Genomic DNA, 20,718 nt, shown 5'->3' with positions numbered 1-20,718 from the left:
AAAAAAACATTTAAGAAACATTAAAAAAACCTTAATGAAGAGGGATTTATTGATGTAAAGGAGCGAAGTGGCTGTGATGAAACGCAGGAGGGTCTCAGAGGAAGTGCCCCCAGCAAAAGTGACTTCCTCACATTGAAGGAGCTCTTAGAGATATTTCAAGACATTGAAAAAATGCTAAGGATATCAGGGGGAAGCCGATCCTATCCTAGAAAGGAGTGTGTTAATCTGCCCTGGCATGGAAAAGACGCTGGCTCTATATTGTAAGCTGTAGGACGAGAAAAAGAAAGTGAGCATCATCCAGACTACTCTTGATAAGTTTTTTTTTTTTTTTTTACAAAGAAATAAACTTTGGTTCTCATTTATTCTGATGTTTCAAACTACAGGACATTAAATAAATGTTAGTTTTATCATCTTTTCACTTTCTCCTTACATTTATAACCAATGTCCTGGCAAACTTCTTTTTTTTTTTTGAGAGAGAGAGAGAATCTAAAGCAAGTTCCATGCTCAGTGCGGAGCCCAATGTGGGACTTGATCTCACAAGGGTGAGCTCATGACCTGAGCTGAAATCAAGAGTTAGAGGCTTAACTGACTGAGCCACCCAGGCCCCCCCAGAGAAAATTTTTTAAAGACCCTGGGACAATGATATTTTTCCCCATTGATTATTAAGGTTGCTTGTCTTGCTCTCAGCTCACGTAGGCAGTTTTGTGGTTCCCACCACCATGCAGGACTGCCTGTGCTGTTTGGCAATTATAAAGAATGAATGCTAGGGGCACCTCGTGGTTGGTTAAGCATCTGACTTCGGCTCAGGTCATGATCTTGCGGTTCATAGGTTCAAGCCCTGCATCAATCGGGCCTTGTGCTGACAGCTCAGAGCCTGGAACCTGTCTTTGGATTCTGCGTCTCCCCCTCTCTCTCTGCCCCTCTCCTGCTCTTGCGGGGCCTCTCTCTCTCTCTCTTTCAAAAATAAATAAAACATAAAAAAAGACTGAATGCTCAGTGAAACATGAAAAAGGATGAAACATGGATGAACCTCAAAAGCATTACGCTATATAACAGAAGTCATGCACAAAAGGACACCTACTGTGTGATTCCATTTACATGAAATATTTAGGAAAAGCAAATGTATGGAAACAAAGTATATTACTGGTTGCCTGTGCACGGGGACCAAGGGATCTTGTTGGGATAACAGTGGAGATGGTTGCATAACTTGGTAAATTTGCTAACAAATATCGAATAGCACACTTAAATTGGGTGAATTTTCTGGGATCGCAGTTGCTTTTTTATTTATTTTTTTCAGAGCATGCAATTCTTTTTTTTTTATTGTTTTATTTATTTTTGAGAGAGAGAGTCAGTGTGACCAGGGAGGGGCAGAGAGAGGAGGAGACACATACAGAATCCGAAGCAGGCTCCAGGCTCCAGGCTCCAAGCTGTCAGCACATAGCCCAATGCAAGGCTCGAACTCATGAACTGCAAGATCATGATCTGAGCTGAAGGCAGACGCTTAACTGAATAAGCCACCCAGGTGCCCACAGTTGTTGTTGTTGTTTTAAAAAACAAAGGTGGAGTAATGATATTCCCAGATAAACAAAGACTGAAATAATTTGCTTCTGGCAGATCTGCCTTAAAAGAAATAGGAGGTCTTGTAGGTTCAAAGGAAATAACATTGGACAATAACTCTAATCCATACAAGGAAATAAAGACAACTGGAAAAATGTAAATTGATGAATAACTATAAAAACCTGCATAAATATATACATTTTTCTCTTTTGTTCTCTAAGCCCTTTTTAAATGTTTATTTATTTATTTTGAGAGAGGGTGGGGGGGAGGGGCAGATAGAGAGGGAGAGAGAGAATCCCAAGCAGACTCTATGCTGTCAGTGCAGAGCCCAGCGTGGGGCTCGATCCCACAAACCACGAGATCACGACCTGAGCTGAAATCAGCAGTCAGACACGTATCTAACTGAGCCGCCCAGGTACTCCTCTCTTTTGTTCTCTAAACTTTTAAAAAGACATAAAATTGAATTTAACAATAATTATAATGCTGTATTGTTACGTTTGCACCATATACAGGTGATGTATTTTAAGACACTAGCCTGAAGGAGGTATGTGGAAATAGAGCTAGGATCAAAAACAGTTTCAGTTTCACCAATTACTTACAGGGATTAAATTAGCATTACACTGAAGCAGACCATGATGAAGATGACAGTTGTAATCCCTAGAGCAACTACTATGAAAACAAAAACATCACTCAAAAGATTCAGTGAAAAAAACTCAAAGGAATTAAAATGATACACACACCCAAATATATGTACATACGCACACGGGGAGAAAATGCAAACATGCGTGCGTGTGCACGCGAGGAGGCAGTGACTAAGTAGCAGAGAAACAAAGTGACATGAAACATATAGAAAATAAGTCACAAATATGGCAGTCATAAATCCAACCAGTAAATATGACTGGACTAAACACTGTAATCAAAAGGTTGAAATTGTCATGCTACTAAAAAACAAAAAACAAAAAAGAAAACAAACCCTGAGATTCAACTATATGCTGTCTAAAGAGGTTTTTTTTTCTTTTTTTTAATGTTTATTCATTTTTCAGAGAAAGAGAGACAGAGACAGAGCATGAGTTGGGGAGGGTCAGAGAGAGAGGGAGACACAGAATCCGAAGCAGGCTCCAGGCTCCGAGCTGTCAGCACAGAGCCCAACACAGCTCAAACTCGTGGACCGTGAGATCATGACCTGAGCCTAAGTCGGCTACTTAACTGACTGATTCCCCCAGGCACCCCTAAAAGAGACACAGTTTACGTGTTTCTCAACCTTGGCAGCGTTGAAATTTTGGATTGGGTAATTCTTTGCTTTGGGGGCTATCCTGTGCGTTGTAAGGAATTTAGAAGCATTCCTGGCCTTTATCTGTTACATGTCAGTAGTAGCCATGCAGTTGTGATAACCAAAAATTTCTCCGGCTGTTGCAAACGTCATGGGGGCAGAGGGCAAAATAGCTCCCAGCTTAGAACCATTGCTTTAGATTCTCTCTCTCTCTCTCTCTCTCTCTCTCACTCTCACACACACACACACACACACACACACACACACACACATTGAAAGTAAAAGGATCAAAGAATACATGCTGGCTAACCCTCATCATAAAAGCACTGGAATGACTAGATCAATATCAGGCAGGACAGACTTTAAGACAAGAAATATTGTTATCGACAATGAGGGACAGTTCATAATTCCAGCAGAAAGATATAAAAATTATGAAAAAATGAAGGTATATACACTTAAAAAGAGCCCCCAAACATATGAACCAAAACCTGACAGACTCCACGGACAAGCAGTTCAATTCCCGTGGGTAGGGATTTCAGGACCTTTTTCTCCATGACTGAAAGAACGACTAGATAAAATGTCAGGAAGGTTACAGAAGATTTGAACAATACCATCACCCTACTTGACCTAACTGGCATTTAGAGAGCAAAACAACAGCAAAATATACATTCTTTTTTTTAAAGTTTATTTATGTAGTTTTGAGAGAGAGAGAGGGAGAGAATCCCAAGCAGGCTCCATGTTGTCAGCAGAGCCCAATGTGGGGCTCGAACTCATGAACTGTGAGACCATGACCTGAGCTGAGATCAAGAGTCAGACACTTCATTGACTGAGCCACCCAGGTGCCCCCATGTCCTTTTTAAACACACATGGAACATTCTACAGAATAGATTCTACACTTGGCCATAAAACATGTCTTATTAAATTTTAAAAGATTGAAATCATACAAAGAATGTTCTCTGACCTCAAAGGAATTAAAATTGGACTCAAAAACAAAAGAAATTTGGTAAATGTCCAAATAGTCTTTGTAAAGTTATAATATGTGTACATAGCCCTTAATAATACATCCTTTACTCCTGCCTGTTTTTTCCCTTCCTGAGTCTCTTTTGCAAATATGTATATTTTTAAAATACACAGTATAAGCGTAAAAGCAAATTTAAAAGAGACACATTGAAAAAGTTATACCCTACCCCCCCATCTATTTCTCCTTCACATTGTAGTAACCACTTTTGTTAGTTAATTGTTTCATCTTGTGTTTCTTTTCATAAATATAAGCAAATACAAATACATGTGCTAATTTCCACCTTTCCCTACATGAGGTAGTATGTCATGTGTCCTATACCATAGCGCCCATTGCTTGTCATTGAAGTTATCCTAGAAATGTCACCGTATTAGATCAAAGAAGTCTTCTTCATTCTTTTTTGTCTCTTATTTTTGTTCATTTCTTTTATAGCTGCAAGGTATCCTGTTGTGTGGAGGTATCACAATTTCGTCCTTTGTCGGTGCGCCCTAGGTCTATTTCCAGTCTTACTGTTATCAAACAATGCTGCTCCAGATAACCTTGAATATTTCATATATGTGTGCTTATGTCTGTGGGGTAGATTCCTTGAACTAGACATCCCGGATTAAAAGGTAAATGCAGTTGCTATTTTGGATGATCTGGCCAGATTCTTCTCATTAGAAGTACCGTTTTTTATTCTTAGCAGAACATCTTGCCAACAGGATATGTTGTCAAACTTTTGGATTTTTTGTCAATTTGAGAGATAAGAATACGGTCTTCATGTTGTTTTAATTTGTACTGCCCTTATAAATAATACCTTTTCAAAAGCTTAAGAGCTATTTGTACTTTTTTTATGAATCGTGTATTTATATTCTCAGCCTAATTTTTTTCCTACAGACTTCATTTTCTTGATTCTGGGAGCTTTTTGTACTTGGAGGGATTAGCCTTTATCTGTGAGGAGTTGCAATTTTTTTCACCTTGTCTTTTTAACAGAAAACTTTGGTTATGTGTTTTTCCCTCTTATAAGTTTGCTGTTGTTATTATCAAGAAATTTTTCTTTTAAGTTGTCTGACTCCATCATTAGAAAGGTACTCCCCAGATGCCTACCCGGTTGTCCCAACATCAGTTACTAGAAGGTGCATAATGAGCCTGCTGGTTGGAGATGACCTCTCTGTCGTGCCCTAAATACCTGTATGTATTTCTGGACTTTTTATGCCGAGCCTTTGGTATGCCTCTATTCATGAATCAATGCCACCGATGTTAATATTGTACCAATATTAATTAATACCAATGGTTGAGGCCTTCAGAGTATTTTAAAATCTGGTAGGGTGATGCACCCCCCCCCCCTGCCATGGCTCATTCCCTGCTCTCCCTGAGTTTTTCTGGTTCTTCTTATCTGTTTAGTTTTACAAACAACTCTCTGATCAGCTTGTCTAGTTCCTGTCCTAAGGCTTATCGGTATTTTTATTGGAATGGCATTGGATTTAGAAATCAATGTGGGAAGACAAATGTTAACAATGTAGATTCTTCCTATTCAAGGGCTTCTTACGCTTTTCCATTTTTCAAGAGTTTTGTGTTCTTCAGGAGTGTTCAAAGACACTCAAAAGTTCTTATCTCAAGTATTCTACATTTCTGGTTAACCTTATTTCTAGATATTTTATGTTTTTGTTACTGTTACAAATGATGTTTTTCTTGTTTGTCATATCTTTAAAAAAATTTTTTTTAGTTTCTTTACTTTGAGCGGGGAGCAGAGATAGAGAGAGAATCCCAGTGCAGGGCTCGAACCCATGAACCATGAGATCACGACCTGAGCCAAAATCAAGAGTCACATGCTTAACTGACTGAGCCATCCAGGCGCCCCTCTTGTGTGTTATATCTTTAAACTGTATCGTTGTTCTGGATTTCTCTTCTTTTAAATTTGTTTAGCCACATTATTTTTTATTTTCTTTTCATCTTAGTAGCCCAGGATATTTCCTGAAAATTGCCAAATGCTTTTTGCTGCGTTTATGCCTTGTAGTGAAATATCTTGAAAATTAATGTAACAAATCAAAGTGCTAAGAACGAATTAGGGCTTCTGGTATGAATGTCGGTCATGGTGGGATTTGTAGGTGCTTGAGGACAGAGAAGGCTGAGCCCAGAGTGTATTTTGACATTGTTTTGCTGGAGGTTGGCTGATCCTGAACCAGAACTTGAGACCCTGAAGGTTAACAGATTGATCACTTGTGTTAAGGATTCACTGAATAACTATTTTGCCTGATTGTTGAATGGCAAGTATTAAAAACATCAATATTTGGCCAAGACCAACCAAAATATCACCAGCGTAGAGTGAGCCTCTGAGTTCAATAAGATTGCAGTTTCATTCAGGAATACATTATTAGTTGCAGTTATATAAAAATGTCTTTTTAAAGTTTGACACTACAGAGCACAATTTCTCAGCACTATCAGCTGCTAGGTTGTGTGTTTATGTGAGTGTGATACCAAAGAGTTAACTAGAAATGAAATACAACTCCAAAAGTTTGGTGATGTTACTAATGGCATTGTGCCAAACAATTCTACAAAGTGTAGAGTTATGTTATCATCTATTATTCTATCTTGTATTATTAAAGTTTTAGACATTGGCCTACTTCACCAGATATATTGTTCTTGCTTAAGTTATTCAGGGATTGCACTCCGCCTTCCTTAATTTATTCAACAAATATTCAGTCTGTTTGCCAATTTATTTCTTGACATATGGCTTTTTATTTTTTTAAAGTTTATTTATTTATTTTGAGAGAGAAAAAGAGAGAGAGAGCAAGAGAGAGCGAGTGCATGCATGAACAGGGGAGTGGCAGAGAGAAAGACAGAGAGAGAATCCCAGGCAGGCACAGAGCCTGTGGTAGGACTCAATCTCATGAACCGTGAGATCGTGACCTGAGCCAAAATTAAGAGTTGGATGCTTAACTGACTGAGCCCCCCAAGTGCCTCTAATGAGGTATAGTTTATATACAGTAAAATGCATTCATTGTAAGTATTACAGTTTGATGAGTTTCGAGAGATATATACACTTGTGCGGCCACCACCAAAGTCAAGACCCAGAACGTTCCTATCCCCCTGAAAAGTCCTGACGCACCTCTGCAGACTGTCATGCCCGCCTCTTAGCTCCTTGGCAACTTTCTGTCACTGAACTTTTGGCCTTTTCTAGAAGTTTGTGCAAATGAAATCATACGTTGGGTAATCTTTTGTGTCTAGCTTCTTTCACTTAGCATAATACTTGGGCCATTTGTCTGTGTCGTCGTGTATAGGGCTAGTCTGTTCCTTTTGTATCACTGAGCAGTATTCCTTCGTGTGCCTGCATCGGTTCCTTACACATTCCCCATTCGTTGAACATTTGGGTTGTTTTCAGTTTTGGGTATTATAAATAAAGCTGCTGTGAACATTTGCCTACACATCTTTGTGTGGGCATGTGTTTTCATTTCTGTTGGATAAATACCCAAGAGAGATTTCTGGGTTGCATGGTAAGTGTATGTTTAATTTTACAGAAACCTGGCAACCTTTTGCAAAGGGACCGAATATTTTTGCATTTCCAGCAGCAGTGCATAAATTTCCAATGGCTCTACCTCCTTACCAACTTGCGCTATTTAGACATTTTTCATTTTAGCACATTCCAGGGTGAAGTAGTATTTTTATTGTTGGCTTAATTTGCATTTCCCTAATGACTCTTTATTTTTTAAGTTGTGTTTTAAATTCTAGTATAGTTAACATACAGTGTTATGTTGGTTTCAGACGCACAATATCGTGATTCAGCACTTCCGGTAGTCACCACTGCTTATCAGGACAAAGGCCCTCCTGAACCCACATCACCTATTTCACCCCTCCCCCCATCTTCCCTGTGGAGCATCTTTTTTTATGCTTATCTGCCACCTGTATACCTTCTGTAGTGCTCTGTTTGTGTTTATGGCCCATTTTTAATCTTTTTTTTTTTTTTTTTGGTCTTCTTATTGAGTTGCGTTTTTTTCTATTTCCCGGGTACATAACCTTTATCAGAGAAGTGATTTGCAATATTGTCTCCCTGTGACTCTTCATTTCCTTAACCCAGTCTTTGGAAGAATAGAAGTTTTGGATTTTGATAAAGTCCAGCGTATCAGTTTCTTCCTTTATGGTCTGTGCTTTTTGTGTTGATCTTAATAGATTCTTAACAAGCTACCTGTTTTGTATATAAAATTAACCAGTCTCAGTCATTACTTTATTCTTAGTATAATAAAGGATATATCCCTCTAGAGACTGATAGAAGTTCTGCATGTAAAACACATAAGGCAATCTGCACTCCAAGTTACAAACAGACTGAGTACTAAACACAAACACAGGCCTTGTTTGTAGTACTCTTGTTGTTACGCTGGTCACATGTGATGACATCGTGGGCCGTCATTGGTCGTGAACAGTTGAGGAAAACCAAAACTGACATTGCAAGAGATGTTCAGCACTTCTGAAGACCAAAGCTGACTGTTGTCTAATGGGGTATCCCTAATTTATATTGATTAGGTGTTTTTTATTTTTACTGAAGTATAGCTGACACATGATGTTACATTCGCTTCAGGTGTAAACATAGTGACTGGACAAGTCTGTATGTTATGCTGTGCTCGCCCCGACCCCCTGTCACCACACAGTGCCATTACAACACCATGGGCTCTGTTTCCTTCGCTGTGCCTTTCATCCCTGTGATTTAGTCGTTACATGACTGGAAGCCTGTGCCCCCCACCTTTACCTGTGTTGCCCACCCCCCATATTGATTGTGTGTGTGTTTATTTTGGTATTGTCCATTAGTTATAGATTTCACGCTTCCCATAAAAGACCCAAGTAAGCCAAATCACAGTTTTTGAAAAATTAAGCCATATTGACAAGCTTTTGTGACTACCATACAGGAGTGCACACCGTACTCACAGTGAGTGCTTTGGGAATGCTGTGTGGAGCGGGTTATTAAGAAATCAGCTTTGGGGCGCCTGGATGGCTCAGTTGATTAAGCATCTGACTTCGGCTCAGGTCAAGATCTCAAGGTTTGTGGGTTCGAGCCCCACATCGGGCTCTGTGCTGACAGATCACAGCCTGGAGCCTGTTTCAGATTCTGTGTCTCCCTCTCTCTCTGGCCCTCCCCTACTCGTGCTCTGTCTCAAAAATAAGTATATTATATTTATATGTTTTAAAAAAAGAAATCAGCTTTGGGGTGGCTGGGTGGCTCAGCTGGTTAAGCGTCCAACTTCGGCTCGGGTCATGATCTTGCAGTCTGGATTTGGGCCCACGCTGTGCTCTGTACTGACAGCTCAGAGCCTGGAGCCTGCTATGGATTCTGTGTCTACCTCACTGTCCGCCCCTGTGCCACTCTCTCTTTGTCTCTAAAAAACGAATAGACATTAAAAAAGAAAAAAAGAAAAAAATTAGCTTGATGATCTGTCCAGGGCTGCTGCTTCTTCCTCTGGAAATTGAGAGGGGTTTGGATGAGGCTTTGTGGTCTTTAACATTTCTTGTGCGTCCTTACTGTGGTTTGGAGAATTGAAACTTTGAAAACTCGCATGAGTTTCCTTCCCTGTAGCAGAATAATTGTGACTTGGCTATCTTAGTCACTTCAGTGTCATTAATGTTTTGCTGCCATTTTTGTGTTTGAGAGACTATGCTAGGGTACCAGGTATGGGAAGAAGAAATGAAGAAAAGGTTTCTGGACCGAATGAGTTGGCTCAGTGGATCACAAGTGTGTGCACTTTACCAAATGCCGGGTCGGGCTGCGTGGCTGAGGTTAGGGCCCGTGGGGATTGCCTGTAGGACATAATACAGGAAATGTATTCAGGGAACAGAGTGTGGGCCTTGGTTGCCCTTTTGGAGCCCAGAGGCTCTGTTTTATTAGGAATCTGGTTGGGGCACCTGGGTAGCTCATTCGGTTGAGCATCTGACTTCGACTCAGGTCATGATCTCACAGTCTGTGGGTTTGAGCCCTGCATCGGGCTCTGTGCTGACAGCTCAGAGCCTGGAGCCTGCTTTGGATTCTGTTTCTCCGTCTCTCTCTCTGCCTCTCCCCTGTTCCTGCTCTGTCTGTCTGTCTGTCTCTTTCTAAAAAATAAACATTAAAAAAATAAAAAGAAATGGGTTGACATTTGTGAGTGCAGGCTTGGGTTGGTTTCGGCCTGCCTGAGAATGACCTTGGTCTCCCTTACTCTTAGAGTTAAGGTAGCAAAGGATGTTGTATCTACCTGGCTTGTCTGGAGCTGCCCAATCTAACTTGGCCCCCCAAATGTGTGACTTGGTGTGTGGACTTCTGGCCTGCACGCACGGCTTACAGAGTTGACGGGAAAGGGGGCTGTGGCTTCTCTGTATCGGCAAGCCGCGCAGGTGAGGAGGTAGAAGACGCTGCATACTTGGGTGGCTCCTGGGCCTCCCACAGATATGGGGCCACTGTCCCCAGTGTGTCTCCAGTCCCGTCTCCTCTTGAGACTCGGTGTTGTATGAACTGACAACCTGTTTGGGTCCCGGGAGGCCCGTTGCTGGCTTGAACCCATCACAGCTCGGAATGAAAAGTGAGCAGTACAACCTTGGGAAATGCCTTTATAGTCGCTGTGTTGGGGATAACGGGGACCCGAGTCAGGGTTCTGGCGACGAGATGGTGAAAAGTGAACGTTGGCGCCCATGACAAGCCCCGAGACTCCTGTTAGCAGATGATTTGGGCAGAGGGGAGAAAGGAACTCCAGCTATATAGGGACTCCTGGGGGGCTCCATGGCTCCGTTGGTTAAGCGTCCGCCTCTTGATTTCCACTCGGGTCATGATCTTATGGTTAGTGGGTTTGAGCCCCATGTCAGGTGTGTGCTGATGTCACAGAACCTGCTTAGGATTCTCTCTCTCTCTCTCTCTCTCTCTCTCTCTCTCTCTCTCTGTCCCTGTGCCTGTGCACGCTTGCTCTCAAAAACAAATAAATAAACATCAAAGAAAAAAGAACTTCAGTTACATAGCTCTGGTGAGAGGTCTGAATGGGGTCAGGGGCTCTCCCTAGTTGTGTAAACATTCTAATTTTATTTAATTTTATTTGTAAAAAAAAATCTAACAGACAGTGCTTGACATATGCCAAGTGTTATCCCAGGTACTTTATAAATATTGACTCACTGATTCCTCATAACAAGTCACTACTGGTTACAGTTTACTGATGAGAACGGTAAGGCACAAAGAAGTAGAAGAGCTTAGTAAATGGGGAAGCTGAGATTTGAATTTGGGCAGTGTGGCTCTGGTATCCTGCTCTGAGCCCTTCCCATTCCTCTAGTTTTGTGCTGTATTCTTCCTCACAAGGCATAAGTGGAATAGTTTCTTTTTTATTTTTTTACTGTATATTTATTCGGGGGGGGGTGGAGGAGGGGCAGAGAGAAAGGGAGAGAGAGAATCCCAAGCAGGCCCTGCGCCATCAGCACAGAGCTCGATGCCAGGCTCGAACCCACGAAGTGAGAGATCATGACCTGAGCCAAAATCAAGAGATGGACACTCAACTGACTGAACCACCCAGGCACCCCGGTAGTTTCTTTTGTATATGTCACTGTTGATGACTCAATCAGATGGTTCATGCAGGTGACAGCCGCCCAGGGTCACGCCACAGGGCGGTGTCTGGGAACACGGACCCCTTAAGTGGTACGCAGGTGAGGTTAGCACCTTTACTTTAGCTCATTCCCCTGTCCTGCTTCCACAGAAGCCTGCGTTACAGTGGTAGAGCCACACATCACATCTGTTGACCCCCTTTGCTGTCAGGACATCCCCATCCTCAAACTTCTTGTGATCAGAAGGTGCATGTCCCCCTGGTCTTGGATCCTTAGGTCCTTCTCAGGACTCACAGCTGTGATGCCCCTGGAGGGTCCCCTGCTTCGCCTCTTCAGAGAGGAGTGAGCGAGTTTGCCTTTGGAGGAGCCCCAGGCAAGGTCTGAGCAATGGGTGTGCTCTTGGGGCTCGCTCAGGGTTCAGACATTACTTCGTCATAGTTTTTCACCTTTTCTTGGAAGCCGTCCTCCATGTTACTACGTGGGCTGCCCTGCCCAGGTCCTTTAGTTTAATAGCAAAGAAGGCAAACTGTTCCTTTCCTAAGATGAACCTTCTAATTCATGAATTAATATATTACCTCTTCTATGAAGTCTTCTGTTTATGTGTGGTGGTGATTTGTGTATTTTATTCTTCCTTTTGCTAGGTGGGTAGATGAAAGATAGCCTTCTCATCATGATTTTTGTTTTTTGCTACGAAGCAGCGATTTGGTTGCTAGTTGACCTTGTAAGCAGCCTGATGTTGCAGCACAGGGCCCCAGCTCCCTCGCCCTGCTGGCCCAGCATCGGCTGCCACCGCCCACTGATTGAGCTGTTGGTGTTTTCACTGTCCTGTTTTTCTCTCGAAAGAAGCATGGCAGGTCCACTCTGAGACCAAAGCTGTGAGTATCCGTTCTTTCTGCGTGGTGGCCTAAAATGACAGATGGCTACCTGCTTGCTAGGAGAGAATGTTCTGGAGGTTACCCCCCCCCCAACGTCTGCTTGGAGCCCACAACACAACTTGTGTGTGGCATCTAGTAAATCACAGTCCCATGGTTAAAATGACCCACAGGCATAAAGAAGGACTAACTTTGTCATAGAACGTTTTGGAGCTCTCAGATAATCTATTTCACATCGTTTTTAATGATTTTATCAGTTTACGTGCCTGTGAAGACTGTCCTTAATATCCGTCTCTTATTTTATTACTTTCTTTAATACTGCAATTCTTTATGTGTCAGGAGGTTGATAAAACCCTTTTTTATTTCTTCAGTGATTCGTAGTTTTTACTATTAATCTTACTGTGGCTTGGGGAGGAAGCAGTTCGTTCTTGTACATGAAAAACTCTCTATCGCTCTGTACTGTGCTCCATTTTTCCAGAAATAGCTATTAGCTAGATTAGCAAACATCATCACAGAAACAAAAGGTTTCTTTAAAAGCCACAGATTACTACACTTATATTTACAAAAGCCATAAACAGGCATTTCTCCCTAAATAGGAGGGTTTAAACAGGTGTTTAAACATTAAGGCAATGACGACTCTAAAACATAATGAAAATCTAAGTTAAAGTTTTATGTCTGTTTTGAAACCCATATTCACAGGTTACTTCTGCATGGAACACCTTTGCATGTGCGGGCAAAGTGCTATTAAGGCTATTGTTGACCTTGGTACTCAGTTACCCCCCCCCACCCCCAGATTTTCTTAAAGTAGATCATCAAAATAGATTTTTGGTTTATTAGCCTCTTGACTAGAAGAGTAACCCAATGTTTAATCGAGTGTTTGGACAATAGTTCAAACCGTGAAGTTATATGTTATCTGAGGATGTAGGAAGAAAAATGGGGATAAAATGCTTCTTGAGGCGCCTGGGTGGCTCAGTCTGTTAAGCATCCGAGTTTGGCTCGGGTCATGATCTCTTGGTTCATGAGTTCGAGCCCCACATCGGGGCTCTGTGCTGAAATCTCGGAGCCTACAGCCTGCTTCACATTCTGTGTCTCCCTCTCTCTCTTCCCCTCCCCTGCTCACACTCTGTCTCTCTCTCCCTCAAAATAAATAAACATTAAAAATTTTAAATAAAAATGCTTCTCGCTGGTGAGTATCACCAACTGCCTTCACTAACTGCACTTAAACCAATACGTCATCATCTCTTCCCTACCTTCACTAGACCACAAGGTCCACGAAGGCAAGAAGCACCTTGATCACCTTGGTCGTGGCTGCTCACGTGTTGGCTGTGTGGGAGCCCCTGTGGTCTTTGGTGGGCTCATGGTGGTGTGTGGAGAGGAGGGTCTTTTCTCATTCCTGGGCCTTCACTTTGGAAGCCAAGCTGCGCTGTGATAATTATCTTAATTTAAAATTGTGAAAGGTCTGAAGATGACACTATAGGAAACTGAATTTTGAAGCAAACTTAATTTATGTCTCAGAAGCTTAATGGATGAATTTAAAAACAGAGAATCACTTACTTCTGGCTGGGAAGCCAAGGAAACCAGAGGCCACGGGGGTGCCCTTTTCCTTCCGTCTCCTGTTCTCTTGCAGCTCTAATGTCTGTCCAAGATAACAGAAGATTCCACCGGTCTGGTGGCCAATGAGAGTGGTAAAGTGGAAACATGTCTTACGTGTTCTCTGCCATTCTGGATAGTTATTAGTAAAGCCTCTTTCTGGCAATTCTCATTAAATGACTTCATTTTAGAAATGTAAAGTGCCTTAGCTACTGTAGCACTTGAATCTAAGCAGATTGTTCTATTAAACTCTGTTGGGAATAAAAATTACTTCCTGGAATTTTGTAAGACCAACTCAAAGTTAAGCTAGATCCTCAGATAGGATCACAAAGATAATCAGCAGCATCAGAAAATAAACCTTTTAAAATGCATACATATATGTATGTATATGTATATATAAAATGTTTATTCAGAGAGAGGGAGAAAGGGGAGAGGCAAAGAGAAAGAGAGACAGAGAGAGAGAATCCCAAGCAGGATCTGCACCACCAGCACGAAGCCCGACATGGGGCTCAAACCCACAAACTATCTCTGAGCTGTCAGCATGGAGCCCAACACAGGGCTTGAACTCATGAACTGTGAGATCATGACCTGAGCCGAAGTTGGACACTCAACTGACTGAGCCACCCAGCTGCCCCTTGTTTTGTTTTTGTTTTTGTTTTTGTTTGCAGCAAATGGCTTTATAACTAACACACCTGGAAAGGGTAGCTTTGTAGAGCTTTTAAATGACCTGAGTTGTGTTGGTCATTCATCTTTTCCGTCCGAAGCCTAGCTGAAAATGCTGGTATTTGCAAAAGGAATGTTCTTAGGGAATATATTTTTTATTAATTCTTCAAAACATAATTTTAGCCAAAACATCCAGAAAGGACAGATTGGACATATAATATTTCCCTCCAGTATTCCATCCACAAAATTGCCCTGAATGAACCAAACTAACATTATGCCTTTAGTTTTCTCTGAGGGCTTATTTGTGGAATGCCTTTGTATTTTGGAGAAAAATGTTATTAAAGCTATTGTTGACCCTCATGGCTCCCATCGCCCCAGTTTCTACAAAAACCCCAAGAAGAATCTTTTTAGAATACAGGACCAACACAATAACTTTGTTTTTTTTTATAAACACTTAGGGTAGAATAAGAAACTCTTGTTTACTCTTGTGTTTTCCATTTTGCTCTTGTCCAAACAATGCACAGAACTTTAAGCTTATTTTCTATGGTTTTCCTCAGATAACTTTTTTCAATTTTACTTTTATTTTTTACGGCTTTTCTTCTGTCCTTTGTCTTACTGTGGTCATTGATGTTTTAACTGGATTTGTGTTTCTACTTTAATCAGTCGCAATAGTATTTAAAGTGTGTTTCTGAGGAGAATGAAAATTTTGGATGACCTTACACCAGTGTTCATTAGGATATTTAAGAGGATTGCTTAGATTTCCTTGAACAACCTTTATTTTCTTAATGACATTAAAACACTTTATTGCCCAAACATAATAGAAATTGACAAAAAAATATTGAAGCGATTTTATGGTGCTACATAGGATTTATAGTCATTTCATAGTCATGTAGAGTTCATATTGAAAATATGGTTCCATTTTATAGGATATGGAAAACCAGTTGAGTATTTTCCGGGAATGTAGACTAAAGTTACAACTTTGCTTTTTATACACCCTCTTCCCTGTCATTTCATTATTTCTTTGGGAAAATGCACTTAGATAGATGATTGTGGTGAATGTGTTTTCGCATAGCTCATATGACCAGACATCCAGGATGGAGAACCAAGCCTAGGATTTCTGTTTTGTTTTTGTCCTGGGCAGCCCTTTTTCTCCTTTTGATCAGACTTCTGGCTTTGTCTGGAAGCCACCTGACTTCGGGACAGGGTGATTTCCCCCGCCCCCAAAACATCAAGGGACTGGAATCAGAAACAAACAAAATGTTTTAAATGAAAAGAAAGGAACACATAAATTATGAAAATCTAAATGATCATCAAAATAGCCTCATGCAGGATTTGAAAGCCACTTGGGAATTACTTGCTTGTTGACATCAGAGCCCTCCCTTCCTGTTTGAGTGTAAATCATTTGTACCTCCAGTTTGCCACCGCCGCCGCCCCCGCTGGGTATTCTGAACCGGAAGTTAGTGCTCAAAGCTGTTTATTTCAGGTGTTTTTCCCAGCGAGCCAGTGGGGAGTTTAAGAGCACATTTGGGCAAGGTAATTACTTCCTCCCGTCTGTGCTTTCCTAACACTTGCCTCCATAGTAGCACTCCTACTCCGCGCTAGAGCTATGTTTTCCGAGCAGGAGCCTGCCTTAGTCATCCTCACAGGGCTCCCAGCACCGAGTGGCTGAGTAATGCAGGCTGCAGGGAGCCCTTCCTTGGATCATTCCCCTTTGTTATAAGCTTAGGTACTCTAAAGTCAAACCTCCCTTTGCCAGATGGTATAGGAAGACAGAGTCCTCTGAGGTCATGCAAATGTTCACTTTGTGGGCTAGCCACTTGATGTGTCGTGCTTCTGGTTCTGTGCGCCTGTGCACTGGCTATGGCGTCAGAAGGCTGGGTCTGAGTCACTGCATCCCTCAGCAGTACCCACCTGTACTTGAGAAGACCGCTTACTAGCTCTGGATTTCAGCATCTTGATTTATAAAATCAGATTTAGATGTGCACTGCCTACCTTAGAGGGCTTTTTGCCAGAAGAAAAAAAATAAGTAATGTATGTATAAAGACTTCTCAAGACTAAAAACATATGCTATACATGACCTTTGTCATTTATAGCTAACCAAGGCTGATGGCACATTCACAAATTTTGATGTAGTCCAGAACCAAACCTTGTATCACTGGACTCTTTTTAACTTTGAGATCAACGATCATAGTATAGTTATTGACAATATTGCGTGCACACCTGGCTGGCTGGCTCAGTCCAGAGAGCATGCGACTCTTATTCTTGGGGTTGTGGGTTCAAGTTGGATGTAGAGATTACTTAAATAAATAAAACGTTTAAAAAATAATACCAATATTGTGACAATTTCCTGGCGCTAACTTCACTCGAACCATTATAGAGAAAAAGCTGTTCAGTTATGAATAGACCAAATGGGTCAAGTTGGTTTATTGTGGTTGTTGTAATAGCCTTATGTGGAAAAAGGGGCCGAGGTCTCTCTGGACCCTCTTTATAAAGTACTAATCCAGGTTAGGAGCAGGCCACCCTCATGACTTAAGCACCTTCCAAAGGCCCCATTTCCTATACCATCACCTTTGGAGATTAGGATTTAACATATGCGTTTGGGGTGGGAGACACATTCAGACCATAGTAGAAATCAGTATTTTAAAATCTAACGTAGCAGTCATTTTTTTCCCCAGCATTGACCATCTGTCCCGGTCTCTCTTTTCCTCCTTGGCAGCAGCTTTACCACTCTGCATGTCTCCTTATTAAGTAGTTAAATATCTTTGATATTTGCTCACTGTTTTTTTTTTTTTTTGCGAGAATCTTGTTTTTGACTCTTTGAAATCTATACTTTGACAAAAATGAGAGCCAAGAAATAATATGTATTGTGCTTAAGCCCCAACCACCCTCCAGATGCCTTTAGTCCATGATGTACTTAGTATAATATTCAGTTAAACTTTAGAAAATTAGGCTATTGTAGTGACAGTAATTTAAAGATAATGTTTTGTAAGTTTATTTATTTTGAGAGAGGGAGAGAGAGAAAATAGGGGAGGGGCAGAGAGAAAGGGAGAGAGAGAGAATTCCAAGCAGGCTCCATGCTATCAGTGCAGAGCCCAACTCGGGGCTCGATCCCAGAAACCGTGAGATCATGGCCTGAGCCAAAATCAAGAGTTGGTTGCTTAACCAGCTGAGCCACCCAGCCACCCCTACAGATAATGTTAAGGAATTTTTTTCTTGACTTTTCATGATGGGTAGGACTGATTAGAGGATGAGAAGAATGTACATAGTGGGAGAGACTTATAGTTATCTGTTCTGATGGGGCATTTTACATGTGTTCAATACCATTTTTATTGTCCACATTTATTTCAGAGCTAGAGAATTGAGGTTAATCCAAGTGAAAAGAAATTTTCTGAAGATATGAAAGAGTAAATATATCTAGCACAATGTCTACTATATAGTAGATGCAAGTAATAATTTGCTTGGTGAATGAATCTCTCCTTCAACAACTTTATCTTCCACTTTTCCAATTCTCTCTTCCACTGTATCTTGTCTACTGTTGAACTGAACATGAAATAAGATTCTAAGATCATGTTTTTCAGTTCTAGAGTTTCTACTGATTATTTCTAAAATCTCAACCTCCCACCCCACACTACTCTTCTAAGCCATTTTTCTGCTAGATTTTTTGCTGTAGCATTTACCATGTTCTTTTCTTATGTAATTTACTTAAGTCGTTTCCTATGTTTTTCTCTCCTAGTAGAATGTAAAGAAGTTCTATGAGAGCAGGAATTTCTGTTTGTTTTGTTCACTGATCCATATCCCCAAAGATTAGAACAGTGCTTGTGACACAGTAAGAGCTGAAAACTTACCTATTGAGCAAACGTGTGGTCCGTAAATGTGGAGGCATCGATGATACTAGGAAATAAGATAGACGGGCTGTATTCATTATGGCCAGATTACAGAGGGGAGCATGTTTTGAGAGAAGGTTAAGGGGTTCACTCCAGTAGGCACATACATTATTCAAAAGCTGGACAAAATCTTACCTATAATTCACTTGTCATCTGAGAGGCATCAGGAAATAACAGAAACAACTCTTTGGAATTAAAAGCATATGCATTTGAAGCCTTTATTTCCTGCGACCAGATCAGCTCTGTGACCTTAGGCAAGTTACTTACTCTTAAAGAATTAGTTTTCTGAAGTATAAAGTACTGTAAAATACTCCCTACCTCATTAAAGTTATAATTAAAATTGAGAGGTAATGTTAGAAGTAAAACCCTTAGAATCAAGTAGATATTCAGTAAGTTTTTCTTATTCTGCATGGGTTGATTTGAAAGTATGATCTATGAGCCTGGGTGGCTCCGTCAGTTAAGCGTCTGACTTGATTTTGGCTTAGGTCGTGATCTCATGGTTGAGATCAAGCCCCACGTTGGGCTTTGTGCTGGGAATGGAGCCTGCTTAAGATTTTCTCTCTCTCCCTTGCCCTCTGCCCCTTCCCTCTTGCATGTATGTTCTCTCTCACAAAAAAAATAATTATTATCCTTTTAACATACTAAAGTATACCTTTTCTATTTGGGGAAAACTGGAGTATAGGCAGAAGCAAACCACACTGGATAATGTATTATAACTGTGGCTCAGAAAAAAAATCACTCAGTATGAGTAAAAAAGAAGATACTATATTTGGATGCTTCACAGTCATGAAAAAAACCCACAGAAATAACCAGTATCTTTTCACTTCTCCAAAATGGTTTGAAACTTCGAGCTAACTACAGAAGAGAGGAAAATCCCCTAATAAGACCAAAGTCCCTAACAGTATGGCCCCCCAAAAGCACCAAGCCACTGGGAAGCCACCAGGCTCCGGGGGAAGTGTGCCTTTCCTGATACCCTCCCGGGGGGCCCGTGCCAGGCAGGAATCCCATGTTGGTATGAACCCGGGCACTAACCCGACCCTCCGAAGGAAATATTTTAGTGTTAAGTCCTCTGCCTGCCAAGGCTCCACCGATGAAAACACTCTCCTGGAGAACATTTGCCGCATAACTGGTTGTCAAAGACGTTATTCCCTTTGTGCTAATTGAGCCTTGGATAAGGGCTCATGTGACAGATTTGTTTTAGAATGGATCGAGAAAACACTTATTTCTCTCAACTGCTTTATTCCCTTTTAATCAGTTGATATGAATCAAATGGTAGACAATGTTTTCTTTCTCTTCCAGTTGTCAAGAAACCCAGAACACCATTTAAAGCTTTATTACAAAAAGCCAAGGGGGACCATACATTTAACTCCTCCTCCTCTATAGTTCAATATTGCCAATTTCTGTTTTAATTGGCTTGCTGGAGGGGACTTGAAAGGCTTCACAAAACAACTAGCCTGTGCCTGAGACTGATCCATACATTAGCATTTAGCTCACTGAACATTTCTCCTGATGTGATGGAAACCCTTTGTACACAGAGTGGGTTTAAAAGTCCCAAGTGTTGGGGCACCTGGGGGGCTCAGTCCGCTAAGCGTCCCAACTCTTCATTTCCACTCGGGTCATGATCTCATGGTTCCTGAGTTTGAGCCCCCACATTGGGCTCTATGCTGGCAGCATGGAGCCTGCTTGGGATTCTCTCTCTCTTACTTTCTCTGCCTCTCCCCCACTCTCAAGTTTGTTCTCTCTCTCTCTCTCTCTCTCTCTCTCCCCTCTCAAAATAAATACATAAACCTAAAGAATTTTTTAAAAAGTCCCAGGTGTCCAACAATAGGGGAATGGTTTAATAAAAGTGGTGTATCCACATTTAGAATGTAGATCCTAAATTCTAAAGAAAACCTTCATGTAAGCCCTTAACGATGCACAACAGGGCTCTGAACAGTAGCGTACATGCACCAACTGCTGTTTCAAACATGGCTAACTCTCAAAAACCTACTGTTGAGTGGGAAGAAAGGGAGATGCGGCACCATGTGCCCTGGAAATGTGGTAGAGAATGCTATTTGTCCCCCCACCCCGACCCCAGTATCTGCTTTCCATTTATTCCACAGGAATGATCTTTTAGAAGGAGAAATGGCGGGGCACCTGTCTGGCTCAGTCAGAAGGGCATGCGCCTCTTGATCTTAGGGTCATGAGTTTGAGCCCCGTGTTGGGTGTGGAGAGGACCTGACTAAATAAAACTTTAAAAAAAAGAAGGAGAATGACTTCCCAGAAAGAAGACTTTCTTTCGTCACCAGATGTGACCATGTGACCGGGGCGTGGCCAGTGAGTGGAAGTATTATGCACAACTTAGAG

The 20,718-nt window shown here is 41.4% G+C and overlaps 1 protein-coding gene across 2 annotated transcripts in view; it reads left to right on the top strand.

The window, feature by feature from the left end:
* The window catches only part of SLC9A7 (solute carrier family 9 member A7), a 137,753-nt gene that overhangs the window by 25,877 nt on the left and 91,158 nt on the right, over positions 1-20,718 (top strand). The window lies entirely within an intron of this gene.

Source organism: Suricata suricatta, chromosome X (assembly GCF_006229205.1).
Source record: "Suricata suricatta isolate VVHF042 chromosome X, meerkat_22Aug2017_6uvM2_HiC, whole genome shotgun sequence".
NCBI classification, from domain to species: Eukaryota; Metazoa; Chordata; class Mammalia; order Carnivora; family Herpestidae; genus Suricata; species Suricata suricatta.
This window is presented reverse-complemented; position numbering and strand designations above follow the sequence as displayed.